This window comes from Cyanistes caeruleus, chromosome 1, assembly GCF_971803275.1.
Source record: "Cyanistes caeruleus chromosome 1, bCyaCae1.hap1.1, whole genome shotgun sequence".
NCBI lineage: Eukaryota > Metazoa > Chordata > Aves > Passeriformes > Paridae > Cyanistes > Cyanistes caeruleus.
This window is the reverse complement of record NC_141701.1, coordinates 24,573,504-24,592,439: the sequence shown is the minus strand read 5'-3', so window position 1 is coordinate 24,592,439 and position 18,936 is coordinate 24,573,504. Positions and strand designations below refer to the sequence as shown.

The 18,936-nt window shown below is 39.6% G+C and overlaps 1 long non-coding RNA gene across 6 annotated transcripts in view; it reads left to right on the top strand.

Moving 5' to 3' along the window:
• Positions 1-8,720: 8,720 nt before the first annotated feature.
• The window catches only part of LOC111924548 (uncharacterized), a 68,291-nt gene continuing 58,075 nt past the window's right edge, over positions 8,721-18,936 (top strand). For all 6 annotated transcript variants that reach the window (XR_015284928.1, XR_015284929.1, XR_015284927.1 and 3 more), the window contains exon 1: positions 8,721-8,935. This is a non-coding gene — a long non-coding RNA (uncharacterized LOC111924548). The remainder of the gene's footprint in view (positions 8,936-18,936) is intronic.

Below are 18,936 nucleotides of genomic sequence, written 5' to 3'. Positions count from 1 at the left end.
CATTGCTGGGGGAAAAATTCTGCTCCTGAAAAGTTGACCTGTATACTCGGGGCCACTGTAGATCCCACAGTGGCTGTCATTCCCACGGAGATAGTACCAGGGAGAAAAAAGACTTGGATAAAATGATCAAAGTAAAGCATCCACTAGGAGAGGATTCACTCATGAAAGGAGCTTCTGCAGCAATGGAAAGGCCCTTAGAAGCACTTTACCTCCCACATCAAGGAACCTAAAAGGAATTGAATGTGATAGATATTGCACAGGTACACTACATGGCTGCTGCAAGAATCACAAGTCTCTAGTTTTCAATGTTTTCAGAAGATATATTTCTGCAATGTCAATGTGGACATGTTGGTGAATTGCTTGGATTTTTCATTTTGATTCCAACTTTCATACAGTTGAGATGAATACAGGTGTAAAAGGCATCTGAAGGACCAGATCACTCTTGTTTGTGTAAATATTTTTATCAGTTTTGCACTGCTTTAGCTCTGTGTTAACAAATTGTTAATATCTGATTAAACAAGCATGAGGACTGATTTTTTCCTGTTGTTGTTGAACCCTGTATGCTGTCTTTAAAACATGAGCCCAGAAACAGCCTGACCCAGGAACTTTTCAAATGTGTCAGCTGTAGAAGGACACATTTAGAATGAGTTTCATTATGCCATCAAGGCAAAAAGCACCTGATAGTTCATGAGGTGTTGACAATAATTCACCATCCCCTTAGTGATGTCCTGGGTTGCTTCTTCGAACAACTCACAGCTTCCAGCAGCTGCCTAAAGGAAAAACGGACTATGTTTTCATTTCCCTTGTTAGAGAGAGTTCTGCAGAGAGGTGACAGGAATGAGGCAAATGATAAGAGGAAAAAACAGAAGAAAAACCCCAAACCCAACAACATCAAAATTGCTTTCTTAGAAATTTCTAAGCCACATTGCACAAAATTCCAAGACTTCTCAGACTGTATCGTCCAATCTGGACCCCTGGCAAAGATCCAAACCTACAGTGTGGTGAGGACAAGGGCAGTGCAGACAGACCCAGCAACATCAGAAGAATCTGTCTCAGGGTGTCTTCATCATCTCTCCAGGTAAGTTTTTAAACAACTAAATTTTGTGACCTGCTTTAATAAAGATCTGGGAAAGGAAGAGCACCATCACAGCAGATTAATATATTTATTTCCAAGACATCACCTGAGAATAATTTAAATACCTAAATTATGAGATTCCAGAACATGGTAAATTATTATTCACATCACAACGTTTAGTAGTCAAAGTTTGGGGTGGTAAGAAGTTGATTAAGGAATGTCATTAGGGTTAATGACATTAGGGTTAAGACATAATTTCTTCAATTCACAACTGTAGTCATTGGTGAAAAATAGATAAAATTGAAAGCTTCTGTTTTGGAGCAGAAAGGTGAGAAAAATTGCTCCATTTGAATTTTTTTTTTTTTTTTTCCCCTAATGCCTAAAACAGCAGTCATAACATGCTGCACAATTTTTTTACTGAATGAGGTAAGGGCTAGTAGAAGTTTCATCCTGCAGCATTCCAATTCTGGATGTATACAGATCTTTCCATACTCTTCTGCTGCCTAGGAGTAATGGGACAGAGGGAACTAGGAACAGGATAAAGGTATTCATGACAGTAAAATATCAGCATTTTTTAAAGTCAAGGGTCTGCACTTAGCAGGAAAAATGTCTTGAGTTTCAAAAATGCTATTACAGGCTTTTTTAAACTGCATGTAGTAATATGGAGAACCTGTCATGCTGAAGATGTTCTGCAAATTTCTTTGGTAAGATTTTAGGCAGGAGTTGACTGATATAGGTATGTGTGTTTGTGTTCTGTACAAAAATTCCCATGCTGTGGTATTGTGTTACAAGAGCTTGTGAGAATGTGGTAGAATGGTGAACTCTCATCCATCACCTCTCAATGAAATACTCAGAAGTCCATTTATTTATGACAAGGTAAAATAATTTAGATGTTTTCTAGCTAATGGCAAAAAAACCCCAAAAAACAAACAAAAAAAACCCCCACTACCAAACAAAATGGAACTATTCAGTACACAGATATTTCTAGATGCACATTTTTTAAAATTACAAATTAAATGTCCAGGGGAAGAAACTTTAAAAAAGTTACTTATCTTTCCCTCAAATTCGGATGTCTGTCTTCTCAAAAGCAAACCCTTTCTAAAATTTTTGTAAGGGAAGCAAATCAGACTTCTTTCAATGTGTAGGAACCAAAATCCAGACAATTGAGGACAGTTTCATGCTGTTGCCTCTTCAGCAAAACATTTTTCTTGGAGAAATGTAAAAATCCAACTAATTTACACTGAAGTACACTATTATTGTTATTAAATTTAAGTAAAAATACATAAAATCAGAGACGGCTGTACCAAAGATATGGAGCCTGTATCCGCTTTAAAAAAAAAACCAAAACTAAACTCTGCCACAATAATTATAAAGAGGGATTTTCCATTGTCAGGATATCTATTTCCACACTCAATTCTTGCCTTTTGGCTCAGGTAATTTTCTTTTAATTTCCTATAAGCAAAAATCTTTCCAAACTTCTTATTTGTTCTGGCAATTAACTTAAGCCTCTTAATTTTTTTCAAATTTATATACGTAAGGTAAAAAGACCTCGGAGAGGCAGATTTTGTTTTCCAGGGTCTTTTGGAGGTTACAGCAGTAAATAACAGATTCTAAACTTATATGAATATAAGTAACAGAACTTGAAAAGTGGCAAAATATTAGCAGCTAAGGACATAGTAAAAACTAATAATGAAAAAGGCACAAGATATTTTGATGCTTTCTCAAGGCTGGTTTTCTGATTTCAGAAGCAGCCAATACTGAATGCTCTGGAGAGCAGGGCAATTCATCTATTTCTACAATACTTTGCTAGAAAGCAAATGTTGGCCTGACCCCAGCTGGTGATTAGGTTATACTGAGAAGTTTGAGGATTGATAGCCCTTGTCATTTTAAATTAGGACTAAATGTAGTTGAGGATGTTATTCTTATTTGGGTAAATATTGCATTCTTTTTGCAAATCATCCATATTAAGGTATTTGTCTCATAAAATAGATTGAAGTCCACTATTAAACTGTGTGCAGTATAAAAAATAGCTCATGTAATTCATTTTCACAAGTGTTGCCTTTAACTTTCATCAGTAAGAGCTCTTGACAGGTCATTCAAGATTTTTCAAGCCTCTATCAACTCCTATCTCTTTCTTTCTTTCGCTTTTCATACAAAATACCAAGACTTCTGATCTAACACCAGAAAACAAAAAAAAAAATCATCTGGTTTGTGTTTGGAGTATGTAAAATCCCTCAAATTTTTTTCTCGTTTGTCGGAAGATGTACTGTTATTTTACATTTCTAAAGTAAATTCTGAAAAATATAATAAACACATAAATGTTTATACAAGAATGCATCCACCTGTTCTTCCTTGTCCATATTAAACACTTTGGATCAGCTTCTACACAGGGTGTGGAGGGGATTGGGAGCATTTCCCAGCCATCAGCCTTGTTTTATTTAAGTTCCAACTGATTTGAATAACTGTAGAGAACCATATTACTCTTCATCAGCTTGGTCATATCACCCCAGCATGGGTAAGGCATTAGAAGAGCTTTTGTCCAATTGTGCTAAGTGCAAAAATTATGACCCTGAGGACGAGATAATTCTTTTCCCAGGGGAGGACAAATATCCATTAGAGACTGTGGGTGTATTTTCTGTGACTGGAGTGTCCCCAGCTCCCCCTCCGCTACGGGTCTGGCATGTCTTTCATGGAAAAATAAAAGAAAGAATATCACTGTGACTGATTATGCTAGCATTTAGCATTTGCTTTAATACAATCTTGGAGAAAATGCGTGATTTTTAACACTAGAGTAATTCTATCAGTTTCAGTAGAGCTATTGGTATGCCCAGAAGAAAGTATGTATTATAAGTGTTTTGTGGAATTTTGACAATAGGCAAGCACTGAGGCATTAGATGATGTAGATTAAATGTATAAGCCTCTCATCTTCCACCAAGTTCCTTCTTTTGCAGACAATTTAAAATTTTGTGACTGATGCACAGAAAATGGGAAAATACAATGAGGAAAATGTCATATGTCTCCTCAGCATTGCTAAATATTTTCAGCTAGCTTTTCTTATTATATTTGCCCCTTTAGAAACATGAAGCCTGCTAATTAAGCAAGGACTGGAGACTTGTCAAGATTATGAGAGTACTGCTATGACATAACCATAATTCTTGATGACATTTCACTTTCCCCATCCAGAAAAATCTATCACACTTTCTGAGATGTGACCTTCATCTTGTTAAATGAATACTAGAGCAAAGAGCTCGTTTGACCTCTTACCTGCCCTCCCCTCTCCACCCTCTGTCTGGCCTCAGCCAGTCTGTCAAGCTTGTTTGCTTCACACTAATTAGCTTGATTTCTTTGGCTATTGTTACTTAGCACACTTTCTTTGTTTCTGTCTCTCTTCTGACTTTGCATGTAGCTATTTGGACCACATGGTTTCTCCTTTCTAACTCGCCCATCAGATTGTTCACTTTTTTTTTTCTTTTTTTTTTTTTTTTCCCCAGTTTTGGTGTGAATCTCCTTATTTAGCCACATTTGTCTTTTAGTACACTCCTTGCTGGCAGAGGAGCATGCTGCGTGCTTTTCTCTATTCTATAGTTCCTGGGGTTTTCTGTTCCCTCAGTCCCACTCCTCAGCCAGTTTGATTTTTATGACTGTGTAACTATTCCTCTGGAGAAACACAAGTCCGACTCCAGCATCTTTTTGTTCTCCTTCTCCTCATTTAGCATTCATTTTTGCTGCAATCTCAGGTCTAATGAGATTGTGATCAATGCTTCCCAAGTTGCCCCTTGCCTACATGTCTTCAATCATACCTTGGCTGTGTAATCTACCATACTCTTCCTTCTGTCAATTGGTGAACATATATAGTTAATGTTAAAAGCATCCTGGAACCACAAAACAAAGCTGTATTTTCTCCTTCCACTTAATAAAGTGGAATCTACCTTGGTAATTGCAGAATTTCCTTTGCATCCTTTCTCATGTGAAAGCTGTAATTTATGTGTTTATTTTTTTGTGGAGTCACTTTAGAATCAGGCTCTTTCTATTTTGGAAACTCAATACATTCCAGCTTTCAGCCTACTCAAGGAAAAAAGCCAAACAAGTATGACAAAATACCCGTTCACACGCAATTATCTACCAGGCAATCACTATCCCATAATATTATCTCACAAAATAACCAGCTCTCAGGCAACATTAACTTATCCCTGCAATGTTTGTGTGTGTATCTGTCTTATACAAGATTCTCTGGACTTCACAGGTGGTAGGGAGCACCTTGGGATGCCGTGGTTGGTTACCATTGTAATTAACCAACTTTAATCAGCGCTGGGCCTGGAGTGGACACAAAAGGGCTGTGATGCCAGCTGAAAACATCGAGTCTTTTCTCTACTGGGTAGAAACCCAAGTCTAGAGCTCCTTGAGCTGTGCTGATTTGCAGCAGTGTAGGACTTCTCTGCTTTGCCTGTGTTTACCTGACTTGTTCACTCTGATGACCATTTTCCTTCAAAAGAAACTTATGTGAAAATCACCTCTCCACCTTTGGCTCAGCCAAAGGCTCCTATTCAACTTCCTGAAGAGAAAACTGGGGGTTTCTCTAAACAGTCATTTCTCTAAACAAATGAACTTTGCTATAAGGACTGACAACAACAACCAAAAAAAAAAACCAAAAAAACCAAAAAACCACAAAAAAAACCCACCAAGAAAAAAAGAGATGAGCTTCGTGTCACAAAATATTTTGACTTTTTAAGCCTTTAAGTCATCTCTGCTCTGTCAAGTACCTTTTTCTTGTACATTATTTGTCTTATACTGGTAGCTTTCTGACACCTTATGTGTTATATTTGAATGCATTTTCCACAGTGTACGAGCTATGACAACACAAATCATCCAGACAGATTACAAGGGAACAGTGCAGTTCATCCTCTTTACACCACAAAGCAGGAGCAGAGGGGCTGTGACCAGGGAGAGGCTGATGGAGCTCCCCTCTAGGCTCTGCCCTGCCCACCCTGAAGCGCTGGGGCACTGGGGAAGAGCCAGCATTTCACTTCCAGGACTTCAGGGGCTTTGGGGTTCCGCACAGGAGATGAAACCAATTTATGATCAGACCTCTGCACATCTGTGCCATTATGGAAAGGTAATAAATATCAGGAAAGGAAAGGATATCACACACTCAATTTGAGAAAAACTGAAAGTCCTATGCCACAGGCCAAATATAGAACTCCATTAACCATTGTGAAGCACTGTTGATGAGGAGAGTAAAAGAACAGCCCAGGAGGAAATTAATAATTCTGTATTAAGTGCAGAGCTTGGATGGTGTTTGGTAAATAAAGCCTGAGGTCATGCATTGACTGATGGGGAAAACAAAATATTGAATAACCACCGGTTCAGCAAACACTATCCACCCTGTACAGGGAAGAAAGCATTGCTTATGGATTAAAGAGAATATTGTCACCCCTCAAAAAAATGTTATTATGCACACAAAGGGGCCAAATAAATTTTTGCAGTAGCTTCAGTTATTCTGTTCCCTAATTTCTGGCACTTCACATTTTTCTCTGTATGTACTCCTTTTATATATTTTCTTATGAAGTTGGTACCTTTTTGTTACTGTTTTAATGAGAAAGTGTAAAAACAAGCAGCTTACGTGAACATAAATCAGCTTCAACATTATGCAAGTTTACTTCAGTTGCTAAATCTGGTTCTAGCATGGACTGTAGGCTAATTTTAGTACATCAGAGGAGAAAAAGATCATTCTGCTGAAGGACAGATAAAGGCTGCCTCTAGGCTCCTAATGACTTAGAGGAGTCTGGTCCAAGCATCACCCTTCTCCATCCTGGTGCTAGAAGAGCGAGAGCTGATCCAGCCGTGCTTACAGGGGAGTGCAGATAGGGCTTGTCTCCATCCCTCACACAGAGGCTGTGTCCTGGTGCTCCTGCTGCTGCCCCTGGGCTGATGGCCAGGCCATGGCCCTTCTCAGCGCTCACCTTCAGTCCTCCCAGCAGCAGGAACCCAGGAATAAAAACATTTCTAAACTCGTATCTCATCTAAAGCTCTAGCTGGCAGTTTGGAAGGGAGCACAAGGAAAAGAAGCAGCAGAAATTCCTCTGGCTTGAGTCTTTCACTTGACAACTTTCAAAAGTCTTTTGCACAAGATAGCTTAGAGCTTCTAAAGATGAAGATGAAAACAAAGATGGCAAAGAAAAGGGAGGAAATGCATGAGGAAGAGAGGGAGGTGGAAGAGGTTATCACAAAAAACCCGGAAAGGTACACAAGTGTTTCATTACATGATCCTGTGTAATTTTCATGCAAATCAACAAGACTGGCTGCTGAAACTGGGCTTTACAGAGCCAAAATTGCACATAATAAATGATTTGTGACCAAAAATTAACAACACATACCATTAAAGGAGAATCCTCTGAGGTGAGTGTGGAAACCGATAAAGAAGTGTCAGAGGTGAAAAGAGTTGGTGAAAGGAACTGAGACAGCGCAGGGCTGGGAGAGCTGGGAAATGCAGGCAGACACCAAGCCATGAAAGCAATGACAAGAAACAGAAGTCTGCCCCAGAAGAGCCTCTAAGCTCAGCGGGTAACTCAAAATTTAAAGATTCCAAGGGTTGATTTCAGTATTTTACTACATAAGCAAACTACTTGGAATTAATGAGATTATACAACAAACAATGTCACTAAACACAAAGATTGGAAACTAGGATCAATATAAATCTGTGCACCCTCTTTCACAGAAGTGATCATAGAAGCTAATGAAATGCAGATAAGTGCATTAGGTTTTCCTCTTTTCATGCACCCTCTTATCCTGTCATTTAAAACTCAAAATCAATCTGAGTTACTTTAAGTGGCAATACTGTGTCTTTAATCCTTGATTCATTTGTTGTGAAATATAGTCAAAATAATAATTTGAAAGGGAAATTTGAAAATGTCAAATAGTAAATGCATATTTTACTTATTTTAATGTTTGTTGATTTGAGGCTTTGAGGGCAACACGGTAAATATTCGGTTTGGCTGGCACAAACTGTGCAGGAATCTAATAGAAAGCAATATTGTTGAAAATGGATATCAATTGAAAACAGAGAGCAGTGTCAACTATTCCCCACTGGGAGCAGACAACAATAAAACCAGTCAAGCATTACACAGTTGAGCCTGCCAAATGTCATTAGAGTGTAGAAAAAAAGTAAAGGCACATACGCAGGGGGGAGAGGGGGGCGGGGAAATGTGGTGTGGTTGTTGAAGGGGGGAAGTACTCGCCTTATTTATATTTTTCCCCTGGACAATTTAGTAAGATAAAACTGGGGGGAGGGGGTGTGGTGGTGTTGGACACAGACACGATGTGATGGCGGACCCCAAAGTTTGAATTTATTATAATGGTTTTGTCAGACAGTTCAGGAAAACAGGGAAACACATCATCCTATTGTGAATTAAAAACACCAGAAAGATAAAGCAACGCAGTTTAATGTCTCTCAATTGCACGACAAATTACATCGGAGCACAATTTTAATTTTTAAACATCTTTTCGTTTTCATAAGTCTTAATACCGAGATTACAGTATTAGGTGGGATAATTAGGCCAATTTATTTTTAAGCCCTGCCAAAACAACAATTAAAAGCAACAAAACAAAAGGCGAGGCGCGGTGGGGGAGGTTTTGGGCCCGGCGGCTGTGGGGAGGGCTGGCGGTGCGCGGCCCCGCGCTCGGCGGGCGGACAAAGGGCGGCGGCGGCGGCGCTCCCGCGGCGCGGCCTGCAGCTCCACCTAGCGCGGGCCTGCAGCGCCCGCTCCGCCTCGCCCGGCCTCCCTGCAGCCCCCCGGGCCACGACACCGGCTCGTCTCTCCTGCCAGGACTCACATTCCGGGGGTGCTTTCACCTGCCGTGCAGGTAAGCAGCTCCGCCGCTCGGAATGGCCTTGTACTGTTTGTGCCTACGCACGTTGTTCGCGGATCCAGGTTTTCCTCACTCCTGTCAACCAACCTTCCAAATCTGGGGTTCCTGCTTCACTGACTGCGAGCTGAGTTTGGCTGAAGAGCCTTGCACTTCTCAGAGTAACCTCCTCAGACATATTATTATTTAATACTATTTTTTAATTCCATATTTAATGTCTGTTGGTAGACACACAGTCTAGAGAGTGCCTCATTTCTCTGCCTGCTTCAGAGACTCAAGTTCTTCTCACTTGACAGCATCCCCACCAGTGTTCCTTCAACTCAGGCAAGCAGGGAAGACCCACCTGGTTCAAAGCTCACGCTGACCAGCTACCACTCTTACTAGGGAGCACCTGATCTGTGATTTTATAGTTTATATTTTGGGTCTTTCTGAAATGCCTGGCAGCAGATGTTACATTGCTCAGGGTACCACAGGCCTCAAGTCAAACACAATCATCACTCCAAAAGGAGCTTCATTGTCTACTCAGTTCAAAGACTCTGTTAAGAGAAATTATAATCTGTAGAGCACTACAGGATGTTCATTTGCAAAGTCAGTTGCCTACGTTGTTGCACAGTAAAAATGCAGGTCAAAATAGCTGAGTGGAGATAAAACATGGAAAGCACAGATCAAAACTACCTTTACCATGTGGTAATATAGTTGTTAGATCAGAACTATGTCTCTGAACTAAAAGAGTCTGCATCCTGTTAAAATTCCCACATCCCCATGGCAAATTTTATTTCCTTTTGAATTCAGTTGTAAAAATTGGAAGCAAGGAAATTCACAGGCCAAAACACTGTCTAGATAACATTAAGGGGCATGTTGCTTCCAAAGCCTTGCGTGGGTTTTAGCCACATGTCTCCCACTGATTTTAATGGGATTTGCATGGCTAAAATCCTGTGCAATGCTTTGAAAATGTATCCCTAAGGGTCTGTCATGAATTCATAAAGCCCCAGAATTTCTGAGCTAAAACCAAAATATAGTGTTGGCTGATTTTAAAGGCTTGTTACCACTCTCCTAATTAAAATACAGCTTAGTTTGGTAAAAGGTCTATTCTGCTTTGTATATAATGTATATGTGTTTAATATAATTCTAGTATGTGTATAATTTATATGGTTGTGTTATTTACACTACAAAAGAGTTGTGTTATACGCAACTTCTAATTTTCATAACACTTTCATTATAAATTGGGTAGTAAGCTCCAAACAATGAATAAAATTGCTACTGTTCTTTCAATGAGCTCGTAAATGTCACTGAAGAAATTGCCATCATGTTAAGGGTGAGTTGGTTTTGTGGTACACTTATTGACAGAACAGTTTGTTCTCACATAAGATTACAACATTTTCTTTAAACTGTTTTACATGGTATTATATCATTAAGGATCAAGAAAAGCGGGAACACAAATCAATACCTCACAAAATGTTTGGTTTCTGACGAATGCACAAAATTAAGGGAAGTCAATGGGAAGGCTGTTCTTTCATTCTTGTGCCTTACAGGAAGGATCTCAGGTCAACACTGTCATTATATTAAGTGGTCCATGAACAGCCAGTATGTCAGGTCAGCAAAAGCAAACTGGTACTACTGACTGTAAGCCAGTTGCTTAATGCTTTGCAGTGCTATGCCCACCAAATTTGCAGGTTTGCTCATCTTCATTTTCAACGCTCCTAATCTGTTCCTGCATTCCTCTTTGTTTTCACCCTCATTAGAGTTGGATAATGTTGTATTTGATTATCATCAGCTAGAAAGAACACCCTAATCCTATATATCTACCAAGGTAAGCAGGCATTTTAGCACATCCTGACTTGCCATATTAGATATTCAGTAGGTGGTTATTGAATGCACATAAACAAATCTGATTTTGTGTAAGCAAACACCTTAAATACTTGCCAGCAAAATGAGTAAGGTATAAGAAATTTCTACTCAGCTTTTCAGTTTGGGCTATTTCTTGTGTTAGGTATAAAAAGCCATGGAATCACAGAATGGATACAATTAGAAGGGACCACAGTGGGTTATCTGGTCCAACCTCCCTGCTTAAGCAGGGTCATCCTAGAGCACATGGCACAGCGTTGCATCCAGGCAGTTCTTGAATCTCCAGTGAGGGAGACTGCCCACCCTCTCTTGCCAGAGAGGTGGTTTGGTTATTTTTGCTGATCACCAAAATCACCAAAATTATCTTTGCCCTTGCTACAAGGTCAAACAAGTTTTGGGAGCATTAGTTTTAAGAGCAGATTCCAGAAAGAATCGGCTTTCCAGGTTCCGACTTAAGTAATAGCAAAGCACAGCAAACTTGCTTGACATCATCAGCTGAACTTGCCCAATATGCAAATACAAATCACCTCACAGCAGTTCAGTCCTTTTAAAATTTCTTGGTTTGTATTTTGCTACCAAGAGGACTCTTAATGTATGAAAGTTTCCCTTCAGCAGGAACAATCCCTGGCAGGTATTCTTTAATGGGGGCTGGTTCCATAGCTCAATGGTCCACAAACTGTAGCCCATGGCTCTGTAGTGGCCCAAAAGCCTTGGATAATAAACAGAAAAATATACCAACTTACACTGTGTCCAAACATGCCATGCTGCTATTTTCAATGTAGCTTTCCTGATTTGCCAGGAGGAAGTTTTCAGCTAAGTGCAATTTGCACATTTGCTCTGGGCCTTTCTTTGAAAAATGCCCTGGTATGTTCCTCAAAGGGTACATGGCAGCTGAGGGTTAAAGGTGGTTCACTGGTCTAGAAAAGCCTTGGGGCCATTGCCCTAGCTGATTCTGGGCAATGTGTTTTCACTGAAATCATCAATCCTTGCATTTTAACTCTGATACTCATTACCATTCTTTAAAAATACCATAAAAATTAAAGATAACAGTGCGTGAACCCTGAAAGGCAATATCCCTTGGCCTCACATATGCATAAGATTTCTCCTCCTCTCCTTTTTTCTTTTCCTTTCTTCCTCGCCTCTAATCTCTCTCCTCAATGATTGCTCTTTGATAAACAATAACATACAAGAAGCAAAACTCACACAGGGAATCAAACACACAAAAAAAAAACCATACAAGAGGTTGTGTCTATGCACTGCTGTGAGTTGCCCCCTTCTTCACTTGTTTTATTCTTAATTTAGATCCCTGAGGAATTTTCCTGTTTGCCAAAGACACATTGTACATTCTGATTGAACATGTTCTAATTCTTCCATGGGAAAAAAGACAGGGGAAAAAAAAAACAAACAAGAAGCAAAACAAAATCACAACCTCTTTGATTTAAAGAGAAAATTGTAATCTTTATTGTCATCTCTGAGTCTGCCTTTGTCAGCAAGGCTGGAGGAATATGTTCTGATCAAATATTTGGGTGTGTGCTTTTCATTCAGAAGATGAGGACCTAAGCTCCTGACATATCTTGGATGGTGGCCAAGTTTAGACCCCTAATAATTTAAAACAATCACCACCTGCTTCACAGGGTGGGAAAAAGACACCTCCTTCTTGTTGATCACTAGTTTAGGATGAGCAAAACCTTTTACTGCATCAAACTGAAATGTAATAGGTGCAAGAGAATCGAAATCTTGCACTAAGCACTTCATTACCTGCAGGCTTCTGTATTTGTTTTTTTTTCCTGTCAAAAACATAACCATACAATGTTTTTTCAGATATCTGAGTTAGCTACTTTGGCTCATAAGACCTGTAGAGCCATGTAAAGCCTGTCATTTTCAGCCTTCTGGTATGACCTGGACAGGATGTGTGTGTATATACACGTCCATCATTAGATATGTACATTTGCAAAGTAGAAATACCTGTATGGCTATTCTGGAAATTTTTACAGTTATAATATCAATTCAATTTCTACAACAGTATTTTAGAATAAAGACTGTCCCAGATCAATGCATATTCATTTCAGACCCAGGAAGATTTTAAACAGGGTGTCACCCATCTTTAAGAGCAATGGATAACTTTTCTCAGACCATCAGTTGCAAAGGAAAAACATGCCTTTAAGGACACGTGAAGTGGGAGGTCAGTGGACATCCTCAGAGAGCAGCACTGCTCCTTCAGCTGCTTTTCCAGCCAACAAGCTTCCCCCAGTACTGCTTAACCATAAATGCAGCACTTCTCCCATGATTCCACCAGGACCATCAGATTGCTTTTCATTATCCAAATGAAACAAGGTTCTGGTTGCCCCTGTCTTGACTTTCCTTCAAAGGCCCCAGCTACCCTAAAGCAACAAACAGATGGGAGGATGGTTTGATGGTTAGATGATTTCTTTCAGGCCACCAGTAGGTGCCAGGCTGAGAAGCACCATGTTGTCTAGGACGAGGTGGGTTCAGGTACTTGGGAAAACATAAAAATAAAGCTAGTTTTGTGGGCAGAAGTGAGGAGGAGGATTTACCGCAGCAGCCACAAGGATGGGGCTGAATCTCAGAGTGGGACACAGACCCATGTCACAGGGCCATTCTGAGGTGCCCAGGGGTGGCCCCAAGGGGCCAGGCTGCAGCTCCCTGGATGGCGTAGGAGGGTTCAGTTGCAGGTGGGCCTGTGGGACTAAGCCCTCCAGGGCAGGAGATGGAGCATGGCTGCTAATTAGAGGTTTATAGATTCATCAAGGCATTGCCTGAGGACTGCCCTGACGTGGTCTGCTCTACTGGAAGAGGGTAACATCCCCTACAGGAGATGGTATCTCTTCTGTACTTCTACAAATAGTCAGAGATTCAGGCTTCCTTCTGTTAACCCAAGGAACTCCTGCCCGACACCCCCTGCACCTCCCCAGGGAAAGGGAGCAATGTCTGTCATCCCACCTTTGAGCAATAGCTCCAGCTTGGATATTCTTACCCTAAATATGCAATATGTCCTCCCATAACAACTCTTTAGGCAGAAATTGAGTTCTGACAAAAAAATAAATAAATAATTTTTCTTTTTCTCTTTATTAAAATAAAGATGTCCAAAGCTGTACAATGTGCTTCTTTTACATACTCAAACTGATCTACTGGGTAAAAAGAAGAAAAAAAGACTCTGTTTTTTTCCCCTCCACAGAATCTAGCTGGCATGCCTCAGAATATTCCAAAAGAAACGGTAATAGAAGAGTATATCGTGGCTCCACGTTTCTGAGGGCTTTCATGAATTGTGAGAATGATTGTCCATGCATGTAGATTCAAAGATGGGCTTTTCTTTCTTAACTGCTCCTTGAACAGCACAGTCCATATTTGACAAGGTAGAAGCATTAGAGAATAAATTCGCAGAGATGAAAATAGAATTTCCAAAAAAGTTTTCCTTAGACTTCAAAGCAGATAAAAAGAATTCAAGGAAGTTTGATCTTTATTTTATAAGTATGTACAAGAGAAAGAGAGAACGAAGGCAACAGTCAAAGAAAAGTCTAGTTTAATATTTCTCTTGTGGGCATACATAATGAGAAGTGGAACGCCACAATTCCTCAGTGTTCATAGGGTAGCAATTCACTGCCATAAAATTATATCTGGCTTCTTGGAAAATTCCTTCACTTCTGTGTTCTTGTCTGAAATATGACAACTTGCTCTTGAGACTTACAGATGTTGAACTGTACTGGATGGATTATTCCTAGAAAAATTAAAACCTAGCAGAGATGTAATCTTTCTTTAAGTTTCCCCACCTGAAAGGCAGTATATTTTCTCTAGAAAAACTAAGAGAGAAATTAATTTTTAAAGCAAAACCTTGTAAAGGTTTCTGATTAGAAAATCAGATAAAAAGGGATGGGTGAATAGTGTTCCTATTTGAGCAAAAGAGCATTTCTAGGATTTGTAAAGAAACTGATTTAAGTGAATGTTTACAAAATTACAAACAATACGCAAAGAGATAAGGGTGCAAAATAAAATAAAAAAAAGCAGAATTAAGCAGAATTTCTCTTTCCCTGAGATTTTATTTTTAAAACTGTATTTTTTCATAGGTCAGTGTCTGGTCAGGCTAATTATACCCATACCAGGAAACTAAATAATGCCTGGGACTTTTTCCAACTATAGTGTTTCATCAGCTGTGCAATTAAATTGTCCCCAGCAGAACTCTGGCCCAAGCCAGTAAGAATTCTTTCAAACAGGTTCTGGATGTGGTTTAGGAGCTATTGTGGCCAGGAACCATTTCTGGATCTATTTTTGGATATAATCCAAATCACAATCCTTGTGCAGAAGAGAATTTATTATATATAAGTGAAACCTATTCTGTGCTGGTTTGCTCAAATACCAAAGAAGAGTGCTAGTTACATATAATTTGCTTTGTATGAACATGACAACTTGACCTGTACCATGTCTAAGCAGAAACCTGATAAACAAACCTCAGTGACTATAGGTGTGAGAATGTGTAGTGGATTTATACGGTGCATATAAGAAAAGTACATGCACATGCATGGGGTCAGTAGCTATAGTGTGAACTAGGTGGAAGACAGCCCATGAGTACAGTGAAAATATGTTACATAACAACAAGGACCTGTGTTCCTGGGCTTAATTGACTGATTTTTCTTCTAATTTCTATACTCTATATGCAGAGATACACTCATCTGATCAGAACCAAAACGGCATTTTACTCAATGTCTTCCTAGCACAGAGCAAGTTTGTCTTTTCAGAGGCACATGGAAGTACCAAGATTTGACACAAGTTACTTTTGAATTTTTAAAACCTCATGCAAATCTCATTATTGGAAAAAAGATGCAGATAATACAAATGCATCAGCCATATCATACCATGGACTGCTGCAAAGATCACAGGACCAGCACTAGACAAGCAGCACTTACCACATGGACTCAAGAAACAGGAGTCAGCACCAGCTGAGGCATATCCAGCAATTTCGGTCCACTTCAGTGACCAGTAGGTGATCCAGAGAGTGGTAGAGTGAGCCAGTGCGAACTGGGGAAGCACTGGGGCAGGTAGAGCAGGACAGCTCAGTTCAGAAAGCACCTGAAGTAAATGTTACTAGGGTTATTTATCCAATGAGAGTCATCCAACTAACAAAGTATTTGAGGACTGAAATGAAATTTTGATAGTTAATTAAATATCTAGTTAATGGCTCTGTTTATTATACTACTTATCAAAATGGAAACATGTTTATGCTTTTTAACGTATAGTCTTTTTCATGAAAATACACAACTGAGGAAAAATGAAGAACATCTGCAGTAAGTCTCAGGCTTCTATCATACTTGCAGCAAGACCCTCACATCTTTTGTTGGTAGAAAAGACTCTGGGGTTTGGATGTTATGAAGGGCTGTGTCTGATGCACCCAGTTATGCAGCTATTTTGCTGATAGATATGTTACTCATCCAACTTGCATGAACGACCGAGGTTTTTATTAGGCATATTGGAAGTGAGTGTTTTGAGCTGTGATGATTTTTTAAGGCATGATGAGGGGTCCCATCTACCCTAATCAACTTTGCATAGCCGGGGCTCAACTTCCAGTGTTGTCTTTCATCAGTGCAAGTGTCAGTCACTGGCCAACGCGTTGCCCACAGCCCTCTGCCCTCATTTTTTCATGGCGGGATGCATGTTGTTCTTTCAGGACAATTTCTTTTCGCCTGCTTTCCCAGCTTGCTTGCCCATGACAGGTCTGCCCCGGTTATGGCATTCACCATATGGCTGAGCTTGGCTCCACCCTATCTTTTAATAATTCCATCTCACTGACCATCCCCCTTGCATTGCTTTCACTGAGGGCATTTCAGAATTCAGCCCCAAACTATTGATTCTGACTGGCTTGCCCATGTTAAATCTGAAAATATTAGCATTCATTTTCCGCTCGGTGATAGCCCCTGAAGTGACCTTAGTAGGTTATGTCTCATTTCATATATTTTCCTCCTATGGTAAACTGATACAGTGTTGATACAGCTACAGTTATTAAGCCACAGCTTGAATTCAGATAAATGCTTTTGGAAACATGGTTTTAGAATATAATGTAATTCATAGACATTTTTTCTCTCCTTTTCTTCACATTTCTATATTGAAAATATACAAAAATACTTTTTTTAATCTATCAAATTTTCCATAAAATGCAAATATGGAAAATGATTACATGCAAGTATATACAGAATGGACAACAGACCTCCAGCTGTTCTGAAGGATTGGTGCAAATTCACAATCCAAGTTAAAAACAAACTAGAGAAATATTTGAAAGAATTACTTTTTTTAATATAAAGCCTACAATTTTTTAAGCTGTTGAAAGGTAGAGATGGAGACCTGCTAGCTTATTTTCATCTGTGAGAAAGGAGAGCACTTCAAAAAGTGAAAGCTATTCAGCAATCTGATTACAATAACTGTAAATATATTAGTTGCGTTATAGTGTTTTTAATTATTATTTTTACATCTTTTCAGTTTCATAGTTGATACAAATTACACTTTTTTACCTAAGTCTGTTTGTTCACACACTTGGGATCACAAGGATTGTCCCTGCATAATTTGAACCTCATGTTAAGGCTAAGAACTTTCCAGTTGTACAATTTTGGAAAAATTGCTTACAGCCATGATTTGGCTTAGCTAGGCATATACATCCATATAGTTTTAATTACCTCTGTACATGGTATTTCCCGTAAGGCTCTGGCCTCACACGACACAGAGGATGAATGGCAATCACCATGCCAGTGCCTGTTCACTGTTTCTTTAATCTGGTCAATGCTTTGTGTCCTATAAAACGAGAAAACAAGGAAAGGCTTCTTTCCTTCTGAGCTTTGCCAGGGCTCTGATCACTTTAATATAAAACAAAGTGGTAAAGCTGAAAAGGCAACAACATGATCCCTCTTGGATGGAGAGGGATGGAAGTGATCTTACTCCTGTGTGCAGTCAGGATGGACATGCACAGATGGATTAAGCAGCAACCCTCAATTTGGGGTGCACAGTTAGTTCAGTTACAACTTCATTTTATCCGTGTTTATACACAGGATGTGACAATTCCCCAGGTATTGTGGTCTGCAGGACAGAGCTGCCAATCCTTTGGTTTCTCATGAGCAGGCTGAAGGTAAGGACCGTGGTCAGTCTCACAAGGGTACAAAGAATGAAATCCACAGTCAGGAGCTTCCAGTGGGACAAAAAAACCTCTCAACTTGATTCCCTCCTCTATTTGCTCTCTTCTCTGAGCTCAGCAGCCTGCTAGAGGTGATTGGAGACAAAAATTCTGCTTAGGGCTCTTTCCACTCTGCTCCCTTGTGGCAGGACAGGAGAAGGAGGTGGGCTCTCTCCCGGTCCCCCTGCCCTCCATCCAGGGGAGAGACAGCACTGACAGAGGGTCTGGAGAGAGGTACCCCATAACTGTGAAAATTCCTAACAGTCTCTGAAAACTGTCTTTCTTTCTGTTCTTAAAAATCACCATGAAGTTTCTGCTGGGAGAGTTTTCTCTGAAGCTTTTTTTTAATAAAAGCTGCCTTTTAAGCCTTATATCCTCTTTTAAGTGACATAAAAACATTGTTTTGTGCCAGCATTTGAAGTGTGGTATATTTCAAATAAAACAACAAAATAAAATTATTTAATGAGTAATATAAAGAAACTGAAATCAGTGCAGCTCTGCACATATAGTTACAGATATATGTACACAGCAGACCAACTATGGCTGTATGGAAAGATAGCCAAATTTCTTGTAATTGTGTATTTTTAATTTACCTGTACAGTATTATAGGGCCCTGTATAAGAATTTTATGCTTTTTATCTAGCACCATTTGACTGCATGTGTTTCTGTTCTGGTTTATTGCATATCAGCTAATCGCATAATTCGGCTGGATGCATACTAAATTGAAGTCCAAATGCTGTTCACTACAGTGTAATCCCTCTGGATAAATGAATAGTCAGTATACCCACTGGACTGCATTCCACCATCACTACTTTGTAAACAGCTGTTAGCATGTGTTGTAAAATAGAAGAAAAAAATCTGTTATTGCTACATATAAAAATGTGGTTCTTTTGTCAAAATCTTCACTGCACTGGTGAGAGAAATGTGCAAAACATTACGATGAGCTGAAAAAACACTGAAATCCTTAGCCCTTTCCATGGCAGGT